Source organism: Phyllobates terribilis, unplaced genomic scaffold (genome assembly GCF_046119375.1).
Source record: "Phyllobates terribilis strain yellow unplaced genomic scaffold, ASM4611937v1 Scaffold_2__4_contigs__length_985480577, whole genome shotgun sequence".
Lineage (NCBI taxonomy): Eukaryota > Metazoa > Chordata > Amphibia > Anura > Dendrobatidae > Phyllobates > Phyllobates terribilis.
The window spans coordinates 778585294-778608197 of record NW_027362762.1 but is presented as its reverse complement, the minus strand read 5'-3'; the positions used below and the strand labels follow the sequence as shown (position 1 = coordinate 778608197).

The following is a 22904-nucleotide window of genomic DNA, read 5'->3' as shown; positions in this document are numbered from 1 at the left end:
TGTATATGAGGGCATATAGCTGCTGGCCGTACCTTGAATCTGTATAAACTGTAGCCACCACTTTCAGCTGCATTTAAAAGCCATCCGGCAAGATCCCAGCCACCCGCAAACCTAAGAAAAATCAGTTATCATTCTCCTTCATGTAAGCTAATCAGCAGCATCCAGTCAGATAAATGTGTATGGACCATACTCAGAGCTTCCTCTGACCCCGCACTTGCCGTCCTACTGCCTTTATTGACATGGCTGACGTCTCCAATGTCCTCCACAGTCTGTTCCCTCCTGTGCAAGGACGAGAGTTGAACAGACTGTGGATAACATAGAAAACGTCAGCCATATCAATCAAGGCAGGAGATCGTGAATCAGGCCCATAGTGAGCAACTGTTGGCCACACATAACCGCTATATCCTGGGAGCTGGTTCAGCCCCGCTCTCTTTTTTCTTTATTCCTTGTGCTCTCTGTTATCAGCTTCTTATTTTCTGCCATATTGGCCATTCCTATACTTATTTCTTCATCCAGTGATCTTGTCTGCTTCTCACTCTCTGTATTAGTGCCACGCCCCCTGGGGCCATGGGGTACTCGGAAGCCGGGCCGGTCGGTTCCTATTGGGGTAGTCACGGTGACGTGACCTGGTCCGTGGCCCAGGGGGGTCAATAAATAAAGAAAAGAGGGAAATAAAGTTTTGGGGATAAAGTTTCGTGACGCCATCAGTGGTATGCGGCTATAGGTGGCCGCCTCTGTTCAAATCCACTGGGGCCATTGGTGATGCAGCAGAGATGATTCAGCTCTCCACGGGTAGAGCTAGGCCCCAGGGCAGTTAAATAGGTAATTTTAGATGTTGTTGGTGTAGCACAAGGCAGGTGACGCAGCAATTAAGCAAAGGACACAGCGGGGTGCAGTCTTCAAGTTTTTACTCACAGTTTTTACGGTGCTCCAGGTTACAACTGCTAGCCATGTTATAACAGCCCACTGAGTCCTGTGTCCTCCGGGGAAGTGATCCAGCTAACTCACGGATAACTTGGGTGCACTTGATCGGGACCCCTACTTGTGTACCTTTCCTGGGTCGTCTCTCTCTGCGCTGGCTCTCACCCTCCTGCCCTGCGCCTCACACACAGTGTCCCGAGCTAGTGGCCGCGGGCCATGTCGGGCAACGTCCTCTCTGTCCCCTTGGTCCTATATGGCCACCTTTTCAGCGAATGTGTGTGGTTTTGGCTACGGCACTTAGAGATACCGCAGCATCCGGTTTGCTAGCTGAGTCTTGCAGTCCTCCACTAGTCTGGGGCCGGTCCCCTACTGCGACCTGATCCCTTCACGGTCGGCGTGAACTCGGGCACACGGGTGGACTCTGCACTTCCCGTGCCCCTAAGATCCTTTCTCTGTCTCTGAGCCCTTCTCACTGCTCCGGTCTTCTCTCTTCACTCCCTGTGACAGACTCCTGTTACCAACTGCTCTGACTGACTTTTTAGATCTTTCTACCTTTCCTTTTGTACTACCTGTCATGTGACCCATGTCACCAATTGTCACTCTACGTGGTCCCCTCTACCTTCAGTCCTTCCTTCAGTGCTCCCCTAAACTACTTCTTCCACCCACCTCCTCTACCTAGTTCCCCCCTCCAGACAGGGACAGTGACTGTGCTCTTCCTCAGGAGCAATCTCTCCCTTCGCCTACTGGAGTGATGTGGTGTTGGATGTGGGTGTGTGGGTCCCGAGTAGTACTCCCCTCCTTACCCGAGAGTGGGGTACCACACCTCTGGCTGGAGATGCAGTACCTCTGTGGCAACTGGACCCGCAGGGGCACCACATTCTCCCCCGTTAAACACAGCACATCCGCGGGCTGGAACAGAGTAAAAATAAAGAATTTACGTAAGACATGAAAATTTTTTAAAATTCTTTAACAGAAAAACAGTAAATAAATAACTTTTTCTTCCCTTTATGGGAGGTACTTTTACTTAAACGTTACATATAACTACCGGGTATATAAAACAATATTAGATTACGTTAAATAACATTCTTTCAAATATAACACACGATATCACTTTAAATAACACTTTTTCAAGCAAGTTCAGAAGGCTCCAGTGAGATCCATATCACGGTGTCCATCTCACTGTTTTAAGTGCAATATGGGGGGCCTGTCCTAAAACCCCCAAAGTAGGCCCTGGGCATGGCTGCACAGCATAGCTGATCCACTCGTTGGACCACGTGTTCAGCCACGCCAAACGGGTTTTTGTTCAATGGCCTATAAAACCAACAAGAAGCACATTAAGAAGTGCCAAGTTTTTACAGTAAAAGTTCTGGCTGTTCACTGTCCACAACCATGTCTTTTTCTAACCGGGTACTAATTTATTCCTTATAAAACACCTATCTGGATTACTTTCCACCTATTTACATTTGTTCACACTGTGGTTCGTCAATACTATTGCTCCTGCCGCTTCCAGGGTGGAACTTGTGGCCTCTTCCAAGGCAAAAGCTGAAGGTGAGCTCCTTCTCTCTGTCCGGGGAGTTCATTTGCTTGTCTGCCACTAGACGGCAGAAGCGGGTTCTTTGCTGCAGCCAGAGCGGAAGCTGACGCTTGTTGTCGGAAAAAGGTCAGCAACACCGGATGTCAGGTGCATGTCCTCCGCGCTCGCCTTCCACACATTAAGCGCGTACCACCCCCTCTCTCCTCGATCCCGGGTGTAAGTGACTCAGTCACCGGGATATAGGTGGCGATCTGGATTACCTTGCTGGAGGTGTGACTCTACATCCCTCCTGGTCACAAATAAGTCTTGGGCTCTATTGGACTCCCAGATAAATCCCCAGCCTTTGTCCAGGTTGAACTTAACAACCATGCCCACCACTCACTGACCCCGGTCGGCGGGTTTGGCCTTGCGGGCCTGGGCCCTCATGTTTCTCTCCTCCATGGCCTGCTATCGGGTTTGCCGTTCCTTTTCCTCTGCCTCCCACTTCTGAATTTGTTACCGGCAGAACTGCTCTCTTTTCAGGGCTTCCTCCCGGGTCTCTCTTACTTGGGCCCCCCCAGGGAATCTCATCAGGCCTGCTTCATCTGCTGACCTAGATTCTGTATCTCAGCCTGCAAAAACTTCGGGACTCCTTGGGGTATTTGCTCCAAAGCTCCCTCTGGGCTGCTGGGGGAATCCTCCACGTCCACTCCACGCACCGGAGCCTTTCCATTTTCTTTCTCCATCACACGTACCGGGTTATCTGTGACTCCTCCGCAGCCGCCCGTGTATCTGCCCTTCTCCCAGGGCTTCTTCCTCCCTCTCCCCTTTCGTGGGCGGATCTTTTCCATTCCGCTGTCGGCCACACCAGGAGGCTAATGGACAAGTCTATTGATATTGCAGTCGTTGCAAAGGGCGGGCACGGCTTTTCGCGGCATTCGGTTACCCGGCCCACGATGGGAGGCTGCTTAACTTCCCTGGATATACACATGGCGCCTGCTCTTTCTGGGCGGGCGCCACTACTCAGTCTCAAACACAGTCTCTGGGCGCACGAGACCTGGTGTAACGGGTCGGTCCATCCTATTCGTGACGCCAAATTGACTCGCCCCCTGGGGCCGTGGGGTACTCGGAAGCTGGGCTGGTCGGTTCCTACTGGGGTAGTCATGGTGGCGTTACCCAGTCCGTGGCCCGGGGGGGGGGGGGGGTCAATAAATAAAGAAAAGAGGGTAATAAAGTTTTGGGGATAAAGTTTTCTGACGCCACCCGTGGTATGCGGCTATAGGTGGCTGCCGCTGTTCAGATCCACTGGCACCGTTGGTGACACAGCAGAGATGGTTCATCTCTCCACAGGTAGAGCTAGGCCCCAGGGCAGTTAAATAGGTAATTTTAGACGTTGTTGGTGTAGTGCATGGCAGGTTTTTATGGTGCTCCAGGTTACAACTGCTAGCCATGTTATAACAGCCCACTGAGTCCTGTGTCTTCCGGGGAAGTGATCCAGCCAACTCACAGATAACTTGGGTGCACTTCTTCGGGACCCCCTTCTTGTGTACCTTTTCTGGGTCGCCTCTCTCTGCGCTGGCTCTTACCCTCCTGCCTTGCGCCTCACACACAGTGGCCAGAGCCAGTGGCCGCGGACCCTGTCGAGCGACGTCCTCTCTGTCCCCTTGGTCCTATATGGCCACCTTTTCAGCGAATGTGTGTGGTTTTGGCTATGGCACGCCAACTGAAATCTGATCCCTTCACGGTCGGCATGAACTCGGGCACACGGGCGGACTTCGCACTTCCCGTGCCCCTAAGATCCTTTCTCTGTCTCTGGAGCCCTTCTCATTGCTCCGGTCTTCTCTCTTCACTCCCTGTGACAGACTCCTGTTACCAACTGCTCTGACTGACTAACTGACTTTCTAGATCTTTCTACCTTTTCTTTTATACTACCTGTCATGTGACCCACCTCACCAACTGTCACTCTACGAGGTACCCTCTACCTTTAGTCCTTCCTTCAGTGCTCCCCTAAACTACTTCCACCACCCACCTCCTCTACCTAGTTTCCCTCTCCAGACAGGGACAGGGACTGTGCTCTCCATCAGGAGCAATCTTGCCCTTCCCCTACTGGAGTGATGTGGTGTTGGATGTGGGTGTGTGGGTCCAGGTAATACTGCCCCCCCTTACCTGAGAGTGGGGTACCACACCTCTGGCTGAGATGCAGTACGACTGGACCCACAGGGGTGCCACATTAGCTCCTCTGCCATGTCTCATTCTGCAAGCTATTGTCCTCTGTTGTCTGTCTTCCTACCCTTGTGCTTGTGTGCGGTCATTGTAAGAGATGGAAGCTGTAGGCAAATGCCTAGTTTGCCTACCCCTAATGCCAGCTCTGGGTGACCTATCAAACTGCCAAGCAAAGCTGAATCCTAACATGTCTTATGGCAATATAGTAGACCATGTCTTTTGGCAATACAGTCGACCATGTCTTAGTGCCTGCCTCAAATAGATGGATACTGATGAAGATTATTTCCGACAGAGCATACACACTGTGCGCACAGTTATGTGGCAAGTGAATATTTTGACTAGATTATCATTTTTATGCATATTTTCCAACTCTGCGCTATATGAACCTGAATTCTTATTGGATGAAACAGATCAGGTGATGTGTATTTGTATGATGAGGTAGGATGTGACCTAAGAAATAAACGCCATTTATCAAGGTGTGCAGAATTATTAGGCAGCTTGTTTTCCTCAAACAAAATGGGCCTAAAAAAGAGACTTACCTAACTCTGAAAAGTCAAAAATTGACGTGTCAAAGAAATTGAGGCATGATCACAGAACCAGCAGGGAACAATGATGAGAGTAGGCGCAAGCAAGGGACAATGTGAAGAGTTGCCTTCAGCATCTGGCACCGGGAAACAGCATGAACTGTACCGCTGATTCCCAGGCACCGGTATGTGTCACAATGAATACACACGGATGTCATCCGTGTGTCATCAGTTTGCACGTGTGAGGGACATTTTGCGGCCTGGACAAGTCAGCGTGTTTTTCCCACGGAGACACGATCCATGGAAACACACTGACATGTGCGCAGACACATTTATTTGAATGGGTCTACATGTGTAAGTGACTCCAGTACGTGTGAAAACTGTCACCACACATACTGGAGACACTGATGTGTGAAGGGGGCCCAACGCAAACAAGATGATTTATTTTCTTGCAATAAATCTTGGAGGTTACAGCCACTACAAGAGGTACAGGAGTGTAATGTTTACTATCTATCATTAAGGTACAAAGTTTGCTCATTACTCTGACACTTGATGGGTCACAGCAGGACAGGAAATTGTGTAAGAGTTGCCGAAGTTTTGGATTATAATTGAGGCTTTCAGGTCAACTGCATCCCAAGATGGCTGACTGCTCTTGACCAAACCCACATGTGGTTCGCTTAAAAAGGAAGTTCCTCCCTATCATAGCATACGATGTCTACTTCTTTGTCTTGGTGTTTCGCAAGCTTGTACCAACCAGCCACTTCACTTTAGGATTCCCTTGGGGCACCTGGGAATATTTGCAATCACTAGACCACTACCTTTTTCCAGAATCCCACTGGCCACATATATGGTGGGCTTGTGGCTTGCACACTGTTTAAATTGGAAATTAGAGTGGTTCCTAGTAACACAGTTAGGTCAAGTTCACACTTTCAGTATTTCACATCACTATTTGTCATCATTGAATCATTACTACCACTGCACTGTCAGATTATGGAAATGTAAAGGAATTCATTTAAAGAGCATTTCTGGATTGTAAGGCCACGTGCACACATTCAGTATTTCGTGAGTTTTTACCTTAGTATTTGTAAGCTAAAACCAGGAGTGGGTGATAAATGCAGAAGTGATGACGTGTTTCGATTTATACTTTTCCTCTGATTGGAAAATGAATTGAAAGGTAAGAAACAATGTACAATATGGTCCCATTGATTTATTTTAGTCCAGTTAACATCTTACAATAAATTACTGTAATAAGGGTATTTCACTCGGAGGTAGAAATGAGCGAGAGAGAGGATAGATAGATATAGATACATAGATAGATAGGGTCCACTGATCCGTACTCGAAGGATTTCTCATGTGAAAAAAATCCAATGTGTATACATACATACATTAGAATGCATAGCAGAAATCAATTTGCAGTTTTTATGCATATTTGCAGTTTGAACTGTCGTGTGTCTGTAAGGGCTTGTGCAGACGACAAAATATTACACACATCAAAATTCTGCTGAAGGTCAGCTAGGGTTTACTGAAACTTCACACAAATATTGGCTCGCACTCAGACCAATGTTATTCTATGGGGCCGTGCATATCTCCAGTTTTTAACTCAAACAGAGACAGTCCGGGGAGAAAAAAAATGCCTGAGTTGAATCACACGCATCCATGCAAGTCAATAAATCCATGGAAACCAGTGGACTGCTGCAGTATGGACTGACAGAATGGAGAATTTTTTTTCTTCGCATCCAAGAAGGTCAGATCATATCATTAGTATTTGATCAGAGTGTGATTAGCATAATCGGCCGATTCTTACAGACGAGAGAAGATACGCTGGTGTGTCCCGAGCCTCAGGCAGATGTTATCAGCATTTAATCACTCGCTGAGGATCCCAAGCAGAGTTTGCACAGAAGCAGCTTCAATAAATAGCAAAATATTTCAGCGACTGAAGAATCTGAAGCCGTAAGGACGGGCACATTTCTCATTTTCGCTTTGGTTTTGGAATCCGAGTCTAAAACCAAGTGACAAAAACTACATGTGACTATTCGCCACAGGAGAACATTATCTCATATATTGTATTACATTTACACTTTTCATTTTACACAGACAAAAAACAAATTAAATAATGACAAAAACTGCAGCAGATCTCATAAGTAAGGGTGCGTCTGTTTTACTGACCTCAGACTGTAGTTCGAGGAGTTGTTCGGGTGCGGGAAACTTCCATTACTGCTGCATCGTGCGCTGCTTCCTGGATTACACTGCCCTGCAGTTTCATTGGATTGGTCTGTGCGGCTGGAGCAGCTGACTGAGCTGATGTCTTTCTTCACTTTCATTCATTCAGCTCCAGGTGTCAGTAGATGAGGCAGCCCACACGCCATGTATTCTGGCTTCACACTTAGATTAAAGTGAATGGGGAAAATCCACCGCAAACATTATGAGTTGGATCACGCTGAGGTGTTAGAAATCAATGCGTCATTGAATCATTACTATCAATGCACTGTCAGATTATATAAATGTAAAAGCATTAATTTAAAGAGCATTTCTGAATTGTAGGGCCACGTTCACACGTTCAGTATTTTACCTCAGTATTTGTAAGCCAAAACCAGGAGTGGGTGATAAATACAGAAGTGGTGACGTGTTTCCATTATACTTTTCCTCTGATTATAAATACTGAGGTAAAAAACTCACCGAACACTCAATGTGTGCACGTGGCCTTGGAGTCTGATGTGGCTGCTAAAATGCTCTTTTTTGCAGTTAATTACTGGCAACTTGGGCTGTGTTAATAATAATCTTTATTTTTATATAGCACTAACATATTCTGCATCACTTTACACACATTATTGTCACTGTCCCCATCAGGGTTCATAATCTAGATTCCCTATCAGTATGTCTTTTGAGTGTGGTAGGAAACTGGAGGAAACCCATGCAAACACAGGGAGAACATACAAACTCCTTGCAGATGTTGTCCTTGGTGGGATTTGAACCCAGGACCCCAGCACTGCAAGGCTGCAGCGCTAACCACTGCACCACTGTGCCTGTGTTGCTGAAGACAGAGTCCTGACCCATTTCACAATAAGTGCTCGTGCACACAATCGTATTTTTCATCCGAGTGCCATCCGTGAGAAACAGCGCTCGGACCAATGTTATTCAATGAGGCAGTGCAGAGGAAAGATTTTTTTCACTGACCAAATCTGTGTGTGAAAAAAAAAATGGCAGCATGTGTAGTGATGTGGATGGTCTTACCCTGTTCCTGCCCCTGAAAACAACAGATGCGCTATGTGAATACCGTCGTGCGGTTTTATATGTGAAAGTAACGTGTGTTCAATGTAATGTATTATGGTGATGTACACTATGTAAAGTGTTAATGCATAATGTGGGTATAGCATAAGGATAACCTTAGGACAGCATAAAATATAGGATAAGGATAATAGGTTTAGTATGTAAGAGGAATTGGCCCTGTGGGTGGGCACTAGTGTCACTAAAAGGGGTCACTTCTTGATTAGAGAGAGTTCAGTTTCAGTGAAGTGCATAGTGAAGGCCAAGTTCAGGTGCGGTGGGATGCTAGGGGCAGCATGGGTAAACCTTTCGAGGCAGTGGTTGGCAGAAAAGAGTTCCCTGATGGACATTCCTGCAACGTCTGGAGCCTAGGGCTCGGGCCAGATACCAAGGAGCGGGCCTGATCTTCTGACATAACGAGGTCAGTGGTCGTGAAATTATGAGAAGGGCAGGTGGCCGGTCCTGGGTGCACTGCCGGAGTGGACAGCGAATCCTTGAGGCTGATGGAGTCAGCAGGCTTGGTGGTAGCCCAGGACGAGCAGGTGGCAGGATAGAAGAGGGGTTGTACAAAGGAGGAAGGAAGTGCAAATTGCTATGCCCTATCCCACCTGTGCCCACTTGATGAACTTGGGCTGTTTAGTAAAAGTTTGACTGTTGCAAAGAACTTGGTGTCCCCTGAGTTGTGTGCGGCGGCTCCTGAGGACGGGAGCCTGGAGGAAGCGGAGGCCTGTGGCCTACAAGTGATTGTGATGCACCCCACACCCAACAACACACTGGGACTGGGACACCCTTATAAAAAAGTGCCAGACCGCAACCAGACAGCAGCTCGGTCGTGACTTCCACTCTGCCGCACTTTACACATGCACTAGTTTCTTCCATATATCGGATGAAACTCACTCATTCAGTGTGTGAAAAAAATTGGATGCCTTATGGAGCCACAGTACAGATTCCGACTTTTAGAGTTACATTGCAATTCTGTAACATAGGAAACTGTAAATGGACTTGTAAATGATTAATAGCTGTTGATTAGTGATGAGCGAGCATGTTCATTGGTGCTCGCCCGAGCATCTCACTGCTTGACATGCTCGGCACTCGCCGAGTATTTCCGGGGTTAGAGCACCAATGAACATGCAGGGATTGCCTGCCACTCACTGTAATGCGTAGCCATGTTGGTTGTGGCATTATAGTGATTGGCTGGCCGCACAGCGTCATCAGGTCTATATCAGTCCTGGCGCCGCCATGCTCGTCACAGTCACTCTGGAATCAGACAGAGTAGGGAGAGGTACTGCTGAGCTAGAGAGAGATTTGCTTGTTTCTAGTTAGTGTATTTGTACCAAACTATATTAGAGACACATATCCATCTCAACAAACAGTCCTTCTGAGGACCAATCCATCTGCAGAGAGGCAGGCAGTGTATATAGCATACTGCAGTGCATATAGCACAAGAGGCTCCATTCCAGTTTTGTCTGCTATGGCTGCTGTTAGATATTTCTAGATATAGACCCAGGTCTCAGGGGCCAGGAATAATTTTTTTTGGATCTTAATCCTCATTATTTGCTTAAAAAGCAATCCAGAGAACAGTTTTTCTGCGCCATTTGCTTTTTGGCACTGCAGAATACAGCCAGGTCCTTTCCATATTACAGCGCTAAAAATCCAGCTATTTAAAACTGTGGTTTGTCCGTCACACGGATCACATATAATTGCGCTGAAAATACTGCCATTTCTGGCCTCCATTAACATTTTTTTCAGTGTGTCAGTGAAGCAATTGACACCAGTTTGCTGTTCAAAATAGTTACCTACAGGCCAGGTATTTAAAACTGTGTTTTCTCCGTTACATGGATCACTTATACGTTTTCAGAAAATACTGCCATTTCTGACCTCCATTAAAAATTTGTTTCAGTGTGTCAGTGAAGCAATTGACACAAGTTTGCTGTTCAAAATAGTTACCTACAGGCCAGGTATTTAAAACTGTGGTTTGTCCATTACACGGATCACATATAAGTTCGCTCCAAATTCAGTCATTTGTAGTGAGCGTGGAAGATATTGTCCTCCATTTAAAAGGGGCAAGGCACGTGGCAAGGAACGGGGAAATGGACGTGATGGTGATGATGGTGCATGCAGAGGCCGAGGCCGTGGGCAAGCTGAAATTGTGCCACAACAAACACCCAAATCTTCTCGCTCGACCTTCCTGTCCCAATTAATAGGGGACCGCAGAACACCATTATTGAACACAGAGCAGTGTGAAAAGGTTATTGGTTGGATAGCAAATAATGCTTCCAGTCACTTAGCCACCACCACTACCACCACCTTGTCTTCTACATGGTCAAGTCTCAGTAGCTGTGAGTCTGGACCGCATATTCCTCACCCTGAACCTCCTTCCTCCCACCATGCTGAGTGCCCAGAGATAACTGATCCCACACTTGGACACTCAAAGAGCTGTTCACTTTTCCATTTATAGATTCGGGCCTCTCGCCCGGTCCACTTGAAGCTGGGCAAGAGGAGATTGCATGTAGCGATGCCCAAATATTTGAGCAGCCACGGTCACACAAAGGCGACGGTGGGAAAGTGTCACAAAGGTGGACGATGATGAGACATAATTTCCAGAAAGTCAGGAGGAGGACCAGAGTGCGGAAGTGGAAGACAAGGTGTAGGATGATATAGTAATGGACCCAACCTGGCAGGAGGACATGCAGAACAAGGACAGCAGCACACAGGGGGAGGGAGGCAGAGCACCCCAACTGGCAGGAAGAAGCAGTGTGGTCGCTGCAGAAAGAAGGCAGGCAACCACTCCCCGTAACACCAACACTAAGGAAGTTGCCAGTACAACTGTTAGGTCTTCCCGAGTCTGGTTGTTTTTTAAAGACTCTGCCGATAACCCCAAAAAGGCCATTTGCACCACCTACCGGGCCAGCATCAGCAGGGGCGGCAAAACGACCAGCCTGACCACCACCAGCATGATCAGGCACATGGCAACAAAGCACCCGACTTTGTGGGCCGAACCCCAGGGTCCAGGAACAGTGTCTTCAGGTGGCACTACTGCTTCTTCCACTGTTGTGCATGCAAGCCAATCCCCTGTCCATGGTGCATGCGAAGATGCCTCCAGCCTTGCACCTGTCATTGCACTCTCTCAAGTAGCAGCATCAAGAAGCACATCCACGTTCTTGTTCCAGCGCAGAGTTCTGTTGTCCATACCCCAGTCCTTGGAACGCAAGCACAAATACGCAGCCAACGCCCCACAGGCCACACTACTAAATTCACACATTTCGTGAATGCTTGCGCTCGAAATGTTGCCTTTTAGGCTCGTGGAGATGGAAGCTTTCTACAACCTGATGGCGGCGGCGATTCCTCGGTACTCGGTCCCCAGCCGCCACTACTTCTCCCGGTGTGCCGTCCCCGGATTGCACAAGCACGTGTCCCAAAACATTAGCCGTGCCCTCGACAACGCAATTACTGGGAAAGTCCACCTAACCACGGACACGTGGACAAGGGCTTGTGGGCAGGGACGGTACATCTCACTGACGGCACCCTGGGTTAACATAGTGGCAGCCGGGACCCAGTCGAACCTTGGGACGGAACACGTCCTCCCGGCGCCAAGGATTGCGGGCCCTATGTTAATCAGGGTTGCCCCCACAGTCTACAGCTCCTGGACCTCCTCCTCTTCAGCCTCCATCTCTGAAATGACCACATCAGTCACAAGCTGGAAGCATTACAGCACTGCCTCGGCCAAGCGGCAACAGGCTGTGCTGAAGATAATATGCTTAGGTGACAAACCGCACAATGCTGAAGAGTTGTGGACAGCTCTGAAAGAGCAGGCAGATATGTGGCTCACACCACTGAACCTACAGCCAGGTATGGTTGTGTGTGACAATGGCCGGAACCTGCTGGCGGCACTGAGGCGAGGCAAGCTCACACACGTACCATGCCTGGCCCTTGTGCTTAACCTCGTGATTCAGTGGTTTCTCAAATCCTACCCGGAGCTGCCGGATGTGCTTGTTAAAGTACGCCGCCTGTGTGCCCATTTTAGAAAGTCACCTACAGCTTCCGCCACCCTTGCCGTGTTTCAGCAGCGTTTGCAGCTTCCGGCTCACAGACTGGTATGTGATGTCCCCACGCATTGGAACTCTACACTGCAGATGTTGGGAAGGATTTGTGAGCAGAAGAGGGCAGTTGTTGAGTACCAGCATCAACAGGGCCGTCAGTATTCAGTTCAGACTCCACACATAAGATTTCAGGAGTGGACATGGATGTCAGACATATGTACCATCCTCTAAAACTTTGAGGACTCCACCAAGATGGTGACCGGCGATGATGCCATAATTAACGTCACAACCCCACTTCTCTGCCTTCTGAAATGCTCTCTGCTCACAAAGAGGATGCATTGCAGGCAGAGCATGATGAGATGGAGCAAGGAACCATACAGGGTGATTCCACACAGCTCAGCCTCATCTCATCCCAACGTGGATTGGGTGACAATGAGGAAGAGGAGGAGGAGGAGGAAGAACAGGAGCTAGTTTCGTGCGCTATAGACGGTACTACCTGCACAACTGTCATACCGTCTGTTCAGCGTGGATGGCCAGAGGACAGAGAGGAGGAGGAGAGCATGGTCAGTCATCCTCTTGGTGAGGACACGGAAGTCTTGCCTGTTAGTAGTCTGCCACGCATGGCTGAGTTTATGTTACGCTGCCTTTCCCATGACCCTTATGTAATCAACATTTTGGGTGACAGTCATTACTGGTTGGTGACACTTATAGACCCACGCTACAAGGAGAACTTTATATCTCTTATTTCTGAAGCGGACAGGTGGTCTACAAAAATGGGGCAGTACAAGAAGGCCCTTGTTGCGGAACTATTAAAAAAATTCCCATCTGAAAACGCTGGCGGCAGAGGTCACAGTTCGTTGGACAACCAAGGAGTACAGGTGAGAGAGACACAAATGCAATCCAGCAGAGACAGGGGAACACTGTCAAAGTTCTGGGACAGTTTTCTCAGACCCTCCCATTGCACAGGCCCTGAGGTGTGGGGTACCCTCACAAGGAGTGCAAAGTTTGGGAAGATGCTGAGAGAGTACGTTGCCAACAGTACCCATGTCCTCCGTGATTCCTCTGTGCCTTATAATTATTGGGTATCCAAGCTGGATACATGGAATGAACTGGCTCTCTACGCCTTGGAGGTCCTGGGCTGCCCTGCCGCTAGCGTTTTATCAGAGCGGGTTTTTAGTGCCGCTGGTGGAATTATAACTGATAAGCGTGTCCGCCTGTCAACTAAAAATGCTGATAGGCTGACTCTTATAAAAATGCACACGGGCTGGATTGGGCCAGACTTCTCAACACCACAAAATGATAGCAGTGTAACATAAACTCAAATCCAGTGTCTTTTTTTGTGAGGTGTAATCCCATACACCTCTTCATACCCACACATGGGTATACGCTTCCTGATTTTGGCTACTTGCTCTTGTCCTCCTCCTTCTCCTCATCCTCATCCACCACCGCCATATCACCAGGGTGACCGTGGTCCGTGATTCAACACCCACATAATTTTTTTAAAGGGTTTTTATGATGCCCGTAAAAAATAAAAAATATACAGTATGTTCAGGTATACCCCCCAGGGGTGAATGTTTGTCAGCCCATACACTTAGTGCATGGGCATTACAAGCTTTATTACATGGGAGGAATGTGTAAGAAATAGACATTCCTCACATGTAATAAAACTGTCAAACAGTCGCAAATCATACACATGGGAACGATTTAACCTTATCACTGAGCAGCTATAAATACGCTGGAGCTCGGCCCGAGCATACTCGGCGAAAGGGTTAATAGAACATACTCGCTCAACACTAATTCTGACCCAATTTTATTTTAACCGTCATGTGCATGAGCCCTTAGAGAAGGACTATGAAGCAATGGAAAAGTTGACTTGCGTCTTGTTTTTTTTACCGATGCAGCAGGCACCATCCCAAATGTCACAGCATACCATGGAATGTTGCGCACCTACACTATTTGTAAAATGTGGACATTAGTGAATATTACACTAGAATGGCTTTTCTACGCAAATAGCGTAGAGCCACATGTTATGCTGTTTGCTGAGTAGTGCTTCGGTAGTTAGGATGGCGCTTGCTAAATTTGGGAATCAAAAGGAGGCCAAGATACATATGTGTTGCTTACCTTGGAAAGAGGTGGCACTATGAAAAAAAAGAGAAGCTGGTGAAAGCTCTGTGATGCTCTGTGACCTGTTGTGCTGTTAAATATTGGGTCCTGGCATTTAACTGGATGCTACTATGACACGTACCACTTACCTATACAATGTTTTAAACCAAGTACACCCTATTGATACACACCATCAGTGATATCTGATGGTATTAACAATAGAATGCACCCTGCTAGGCTGCAAAAATTGTTAAGGAATGGTTTCAAGGGGCTTTGCCTGGCAGCAGGGTTGCTTTTTTGGGCCCCTGCTGGCTCTGTGTTGTGGCAGCTATTACTATGCATTGCTGCAATATAAAATAGAAACTCGCCTAACAAGGTTGCCTTGATATGGCAAAGGGCTTTTACACTTTGATCAAAATACAAACTAAGAACATTAGGCTGACTTTTATAATTTTGCCTGCTGAGGTAAATCAGTTTATATTGTATTGAGGATGTGCGGTCTTTTTCGCTAAAGTTGTTGTAAATACATGAAATCATGAAATACTATAAAGCCTTTAATTCGTTGGACAATGTGTAGCGTGGCATGGGGCAGTAGCTGTGGACGAGGTACTCGTCGCTTGTTTCCCGGCACGTTACATGAAAGAAGTGGGGGTCCTGGCTGGATGTGTGGACTGGTGCTGTGGGGGCGCTACGCCCATGCAGGCCACATGTAATCGATGTTTATGGTTTGTTGGACAGTTCAATGACGGAGACCACCATTTAAAAATAAACCTTTCACTGAACAAAAACTTGGAAGGGAATATATACAAGAGATAGCGGGTACACAGTCTTATGAACGTTTCCTTTATAACTCAAAACATTTTCCACACATAGTTTCATGCCTTTTTCTTTCCTTTGTTCTTGCTTTACCTTTCCTCTTTACTCTTTCTACTGGTCCTCTGTCTCCACTGTTTCTTACTACTTCACCACAACCCAGCTTAACTTTACAGTCCTGCTCCGCAAGAGTCCTTTACTCGCCCAAAGGTTCCACGTCTTCTTTCCCTCTAGAGTGCCAATATGGCAGGACTTAGCTTCAAGCTCTCTGACACTCTGGAACTCCCTCCCGGGACTTTCTCCTTTACTCGTCTCACATACTCAGTCCTGTCCAGGGCCGTTACCTTCAAGAGTTACAAACTCTGGGCCTTTCTGCTAGGCGTCCTCTCCCAGAATCAGTCTCCGATCGATCACTCGGTCTCTTAGTCACTTCTGCTCCAGATCTTGCTATCCATTTTCCTTCGGTCTCCTCTCACTTTAAGGACACCCCAAAATGTGGCACTGCTCACAATGGACCTCAGGTCCTCTTTCTATGCACTCCAGGTCCTATCTGACTTCCTAACAGGAAATTGTCACTTTCCCTTCAACTTAAACCCTCCCACTCTGGGCTAGTCCCAAACATGAACTCTAACTGACCCTATGGTCAAACTAAAGACATTATCAATATCACTAATACATTTAACACATATCATGATTCACACTATACATTTCACATTGCATCACATAACATATTACAAGGGGGGAACACAGGCAGCATATCCATCTCCTTACAGATGAGAGAAGCAGCTTCCACGAATCTTGCAACAGCAACTGACTTAAAAATTTTGATAAACCTGGATTACATGTTATGTAAAAGAGGAAAGGAGTGATGATGCTGTCAAACCTGTTTAGAGATAAAGGTTGGCAGTGGGATAGGGTAGTGGGAAGAAATCAGGGCTGGGTCCCAGAGTTAAGTCAGTAGTTATATTACACAATCGAAAGTTGAGAGGAAGTTGGAACACACCCAGGGGAGCGGTGATTCTTCAATTAAGGCATCCCCCCAAACTTCCTCCAGGTCAAACTGTTGATCAATAGATAACAGTGTACAGGCGCAGGAAGTTAAAGGGGTGGTATTGGAGTTAGATATTCATGGCCTATCCTTAGAAGAGGTCATTGGTATCAGATCTGGGGAGGATGCTGACGTCCTTTGTGTCACTTGCCTGGTGAAGAGATTGCACTAAGATGCACTATGGGAAAAAGGCAAACTGGTAGAGGCAGGGTGATGCTCTGGACAATTTTGGGTACTGTTATTCATTTGAATGTTCCTATGATATAAGAACCAAGTTATACATTGAGAGTGAAGGAGGCCACAAGAATAATGTATTTTATATTTCAATATGATCTGTCTAGTCCACATACACAGTGAACCTGGAGATGGAATTTGACTCTGTACATACTACCAGTCCAGCGCCAGCTGTGCTACACTGGAAACTGCTAATCTCAGATGGCACAGTGGTGTAAACTACAATGCTGTACAAGATGTGAAAATTCGATTTATAAAGTAGTTCAGCTGCTGGGCATTATGCCCATGTGACATGGAGAAGTAGTGCTGTTGCTTCTAAAGCATTCAGCTACTGTTACAAATAACACAAGCACAGCAGACAGGACGTGTTGTGCTTCAGAAGCATCCAGCAACTAGAGGGGTTAACACAATCACAGGAGACAGGGAGTATTTTAGCAGAGCCCCAGGGGGATTGTGGGGAACTTGTTATTGTAGTCTGGCTGATGCCGAAGAGAAAGGCGGTGTGTTATCTGGATCTTGCAGAAGGCAACTGAACAGGATTAATACCAGGAGAGAAACTAAACACAGGTCAGATAAACTCCCTGAACTAACAGTGCAGAGTATTATCAGGCAGAAAGATAAGGACTGGAAGGAATTGTGTAACAGGGATCCTCTCCCTCATCAAACCCTCCTCCCCTCCATCTCCATGCAGGATGAAGAATGCTGTGTACTATTGTGTCCTTGTGAAGGAAAATCCTGTGGTTGTGTATGCATAGAAGTGTGCTGCTAAAAGATCTAATCTATGCTGAATTATGCTACTGAAGAGACTGTAATACTGTGCCTTGAGAAGAAACTACTGTATTGTTACTGGAGCCAGTTGCTCAAGAAACTCAGACTGTACTGCAATGAAGATTGTTGCTGTAATATCCCTGAATTGCACTGGCCGTGCTTCAGATTAAATTCCACTGTTAAACTGTTGAAAAAGACTCTTGTCAGATGTGTCTGGTCAGCAATTGAATATATTGTGTGCCTGAGAGAAGCTGCAGCCTATAGTCGCCTTGAGTAACGGTTCTCCCAGGATTCCAAAGAATTCATGAAACCCGTCTCGCCCTATCTGAACCTAGCGGCGTGCGTGTAACACATGACAACATTAGCCTGCTCTCTGTTTCACCAGCATGGGTAGTGGTGTCAGGCACCTTTTTTATTTTGTGAATCAAATTTCAAAATGTTCAAATTCATGAATTAATTTGTATTTAACAAGCAAGTGAACAATGAAAATCTTTTGCTGGAAAACTACCCCTGGTTGGTTGGAGGGGAGCTACAGCTCATGAATATTGAAGACTACTTGCATGTGCATATCTAACTTAGTAGACCACAGAATCTGGGTCATGCTCCAACTGATTAAAGGGAATCCGTCAGCAGGATTTTCACCCCCCTAAACTATTTATTTGTGCATGCATCTCTTTCAAAGACAGATTCAGAAATACGTGTACCAGTCCGTTACTCCATTACTGAGAAATGAGCATTTAAATTGATATGCAAATGAGGCTGAAGGACTATTTGTAGAACTGAAGTCTCTATCACTTCCCTGTCCAGCGCCATCTCCTCCTGCTTGCCTGAAGTTACACAGCATAGAGGCTGTCAGTCAGGCAGGAGGGGGTGGCATTGGGCAGGGAAAAGGGCTAGAGTGACATAGGCTTCAGATATAAAAATAGTTCTTATGCCTCATTTGCATATTAATTAAAACTCTGATTTCTCAGCAACAAATCAATGGACTTTCAATGTAAAGATATTGCAGGACTTGACTTTGAAAAAGTTACATGCGCATAGAAATAATTTTTGGAGGGGAATCCTACTGACAGATTCCCTTTAAAGCTCACCTGTCAGCAGGATTGTGCTCAGTAAACCACATACACTGTCAGGTGGGCGACATTACACTGATTAAAATTATACCTTGGTTGATGAAATCCATCCTGTGGTTCTTGTGTAATCTTTACTTTCAGTTTGAAGATAATGATATGCTCGTGCTTCGGGGTAGTGTAATGCACCTCCATATAGCATAATGCACCCCCATATTCCTTCATAGTATACTGCACTCTCTATAGACATCCATAAAGTATAATGCTCCACAAAGTCCTCCATGTACTATAATACACTCCCCATTGCCCTCCATATAGTATAATGCACACCCCAGTCCTCCATATAGTATAATGCACCCTCGATAGTCCTCCATACAATATAATGCACCCTCAATAGTCCTCCATACAGTATAATGCACTCCCCATAGTCCTCCATACAGTATAATTCCCCCCATAGTTCTCCATAAAGTATAATGCAGTCCACATAGTTCTCCATATAGTATAATGCACCCCATAGTCTTCCATATAGTATAATGCACCCTATAGTGTTCCATATAGTATAATGCACCCCATAGTCCTCCATATAGTATAATGTGCTGCCCATAGTCCTCCTTATAGTATAATGCACCCCATAGTCCTCCTTATAGTATAATGCACCTCATAGTCCTCCATATAGTATAATGCACTCCCCATAGTCCTCCATACAGTATACGGCACTCCCCATAATCCCCCATATAGTATATTGCACGTCATAGTCCTCCATATAGTATAATACACCCTCTATAGTCCTCAATACAGTATAATGCACCCTCCACAGTCCTCCATACAATATAATGCACCCTCCATAGTCCTCCATACAATATAATACACTCCCCATAGTCCTCCATACAGTATAATTCACTCCCCCATAGTTCTCCATATAGTATAATGCGCTGCCCATAGTCCTCCATTGAGTATAATGCGCTCCCCATACACCCAAATATAGTTTAATGCACCCCATAGTCCTCCATATAGTATAATGCACCCCATAGTCCTCCATATAGTATAATGCACGTCATAGTCCTCCATATACACTGTGTGCAGAATTATTAGGCAAGTTGTATTTTAGAGGATTATTTTTATTATTGCTCAACAACTATGTTCTCAATCAACCCAAAAGACTCATAAATATCCAAGCTTAATATTTTTGGAAGTTGGAGTGGTTTTTTTTTTTAGATTTGGCTATCTTAGGAGGATATCTGTTTCTGCAGGTAATTATTACTGTGCAGAATTATTAGACAACTTAATAAAAACCAAATATAATCCCATCTCACTTGTTTATTTTCACCAGGTAAATGAACATCAGTGCACAACATTTAGAAATAAACATTTCTGACTTGCAAAAACAAAAACAAAAAAAATTAGTGATCAATATAGCCACCTTTCTTTATGATGACACTCAACAGCCTTCCATCCATAGATTCTGTAAGTTGCTTGATCTGTTTTCGATCAACTTTGCGTGCAGCAGCCACCACAGCCTCCCAGATACTGTTCCGAGAGGTGTACTGTTTTCCCTCCCTGTAGATCTCACATTTTATGATGGACCACAGGTTCTCTATGGGGTTCAGATCAGGTGAACAAGGGGGTAATGTCATAATTTTTTCTTCTTTTAGACCTTTACTGGCCAGCCATGCTGTGGAGTAGTTGGATGCATGTGATGGAGCATTGTCCTGCATGAAAATCATGTTTTTCTTGAGCGATACCGACTTCTTCCTGTACCACTGCTTGAAGAAGTTGTCTTCCAGAAACTGGCAGTAGGTCTGGGAGTTGAGCTTTACTCCATCCTCAACCTGAAAAGGTCCCACAAGTTCATATTTGATGATACTAGCCCATACCAGTACCCCACCTCCACCTTGCTGGCGTCTGAGTCGGAGTGGAGTTCTCTGCCCTTTACTGATCCAGCCTCTGGCCCATCCATCTGGCCCATCAAGGGTCGCTCTCATTTCATCAGTCCATAAAACCTTTGAAAAATCAGTCTTGAGATATTTCTTGGCCCATTCTTGACGTTTTATCTTATGTTTCTTGTTCAAAGGTGGTCATTTTTCAGCCTTCCTTACCTTGGCCATGTCCTTGAGTATCGCACACCTTGTGAATTTTTGATACTCCAGTAACGTTGCAACTCTGAAATATGGCAAAACTTGTGGCGAATGGCATCTTGGCAGCTTCACGCTTGATTTTCCTCAATTCATGGGCAGTTATTTTGCTCATTTTTTGGCCAACACGCTTCTTGCGACCCTGTTGGCTATTTGCCATGAAACGCTTGATTGTTCGGTGATCACGCTTCAAAAGTTTGGAAATTTCAAGACTGCTGCATCCCTCTGCAAGACATCTCACAATTTTGGACTTTTCTGAGCCCGTCAAATCTCTCTTCTGGCCCATTTTGCCAAAGGAAAGGAAGTTGCCTAATAATTAAGCACACCTTATATAGAGTGTTGATGTCATTAGTCAACACCCCTCCTCATTACACGATGCACATCACCAGATTTACTTAATTGGTAGTTGGCTCTCAAGCCTATGCAGCTTGGAGTAGGACAACATGTAGAAAAAGTATCATGTGATGAAAGTACTCATTTGCCTAATAATTCTGCACACAGTGTATTATAATGCAACCCATAGTCCTCCATGTATTATAATGCAACCCATAGTCCTCCATATAGTATAATGCACTCCCCATAGGCCTCCATGTACTATAATGCATCCCACAGTCCTCCATATAGTATTATACGCTCCCTACGATATAATGCACTCCCCATAGTCCTCTATACAGTATTATGGCCACCACAATGTATTATTTGATTAAAAAAAATACAATACTCAAATCTCCTCCTCGTTCCCCCACTGCTCTGGTCTTTTCAGCATGCGTTCTAGAGTGCCTGCACATCTCAGCACAGCAGGGGTCATGACGCCGAGGAAGAATGATGGAGGAGGAAGACTCAGGTGACGCTCCTTCTTTCATCATTGCTTTCAACTGTACTGGCATCCAGGATGTTGAAACAGTTTGAACTTGTGATGACAGGCTGAGGGGCTCACTGGCCCCATAGCAGCCGTGTGCCCTGGCGCCATTGGTGGTACGCTACTGATCATGGTGAGTCACATGGTCTCTTTCACAAACACAGATCATTGTTTCAAAACTTCCCACTACACCTTCCAGGGAAAAGACTGGAGTCATGTGGTGAGCTTTGCAAATAGCGCCACCTAGGAACAAAAATTTTAATTCAGTATTTAATTTTCTAGATAAGATTTAAAATTGTGCAGCAAATCAACTATAAAGCAGGCCTAATGCAGATCTGACTGCTCACAGGATGCTAATTTTTTTTTACAGTATATTAATTGGCTTTTGGAAAATCTATTTGCTGTACGGTACTTGTTGAGTATTATAACACCGACAGTTCACAATAAATCCACTAAGAGTGAACCTTAATTAAAGTAATCATTCAATGAGACAGATTCCTTTGAATTACAGCATCTAAAATATACCTCTAAAACATGTTAGCACTGCTAAACTCTTTTTCACGGTACCACAAGACACCGTGTCGAGGTGACTGGGTGTAGTAGCCAAAGGCAAGTGCTGAGTCTCCTGCGCCTCCGCACGCTACAGACATGGGAGGATCCTGAGGGCCCTCGGGTTTCTGGGTGTGTGAGTGTTGTGGTGTCTCAGTGGAGGAGACCTCCATGCTTACTTCTGCCTCACTTAGCGTGGCGCCAGTCCCTTTGGACTCCAGAATGAGGAAACTACACCAGCTCGAAAAGACAAAGTCCTTTTTACAGACAACCAGGCTCAAATTCTGTGAGTAGCATGTGACACACTTTCCATTGTCATCTGGCATGCACAACGGCACATTTCCAGTGGTCACGGACACAGACACAGTTTTTGCAATAAAGATTACTGGAGAACAACTCAGCACTCCATTTTCTAGAACTTTGATGTAAGTGAGCTCTTCCTACCAACTTACTGTACCTGCTACCAGTCTGCCCTGGATCCACCACCGGCTCTTCAAGGCGGTCCACAGCCCCTGTACATTGCTGCTGTGTTACAGCTTGGCAGTAATGAAATCCTCTTTCTAGCCTGTTCGATGGAAACTGCTCCTGGTTCCCTGTATTCCCCACACACACCTGTTCCCCTTGATAACACTCCTTCTGCTAACACTTAAAGGGGTTTTCCCAAGAACATTAATTTTAAATTCATTTTAATCTATTCATATTGGAATATTAATAATTTCACAATTGGATGTGTTTAAATAAAATGTTCCTGTGCTGAGATAATGTTATAAATGTTCCCCTGCTGTGTACTGTGTAATGGCTGTGTCTGACTGTACAGGAACATGGTCTGATCATACCACATCT

General features: G+C 45.9%; 1 protein-coding gene across 4 annotated transcripts in view; it reads right to left on the bottom strand.

The window, feature by feature from the left end:
- LOC141228741 (arylsulfatase D-like) overlaps nt 1-22641 on the bottom strand; it is an 80562-nt gene extending 57921 nt beyond the window's left edge. Inside the window, exons 1-2 of one of the 4 annotated variants that reach the window (XM_073667349.1) lie at nt 7348-7577; nt 6986-7180 (exon numbers count right to left, since the gene is read on the bottom strand). The gene's annotated coding sequence lies outside the window, so the exon portion shown is untranslated. Of the gene's footprint in view, nt 1-32; nt 112-6985; nt 7181-7347; nt 7578-22518 lie in introns of those variants that run through there. The other 3 variants (XM_073667350.1, XM_073667351.1, XM_073667348.1) reach the window with 3 other exon arrangements.
- Between the last annotated feature and the right edge of the window lie 263 nt (nt 22642-22904).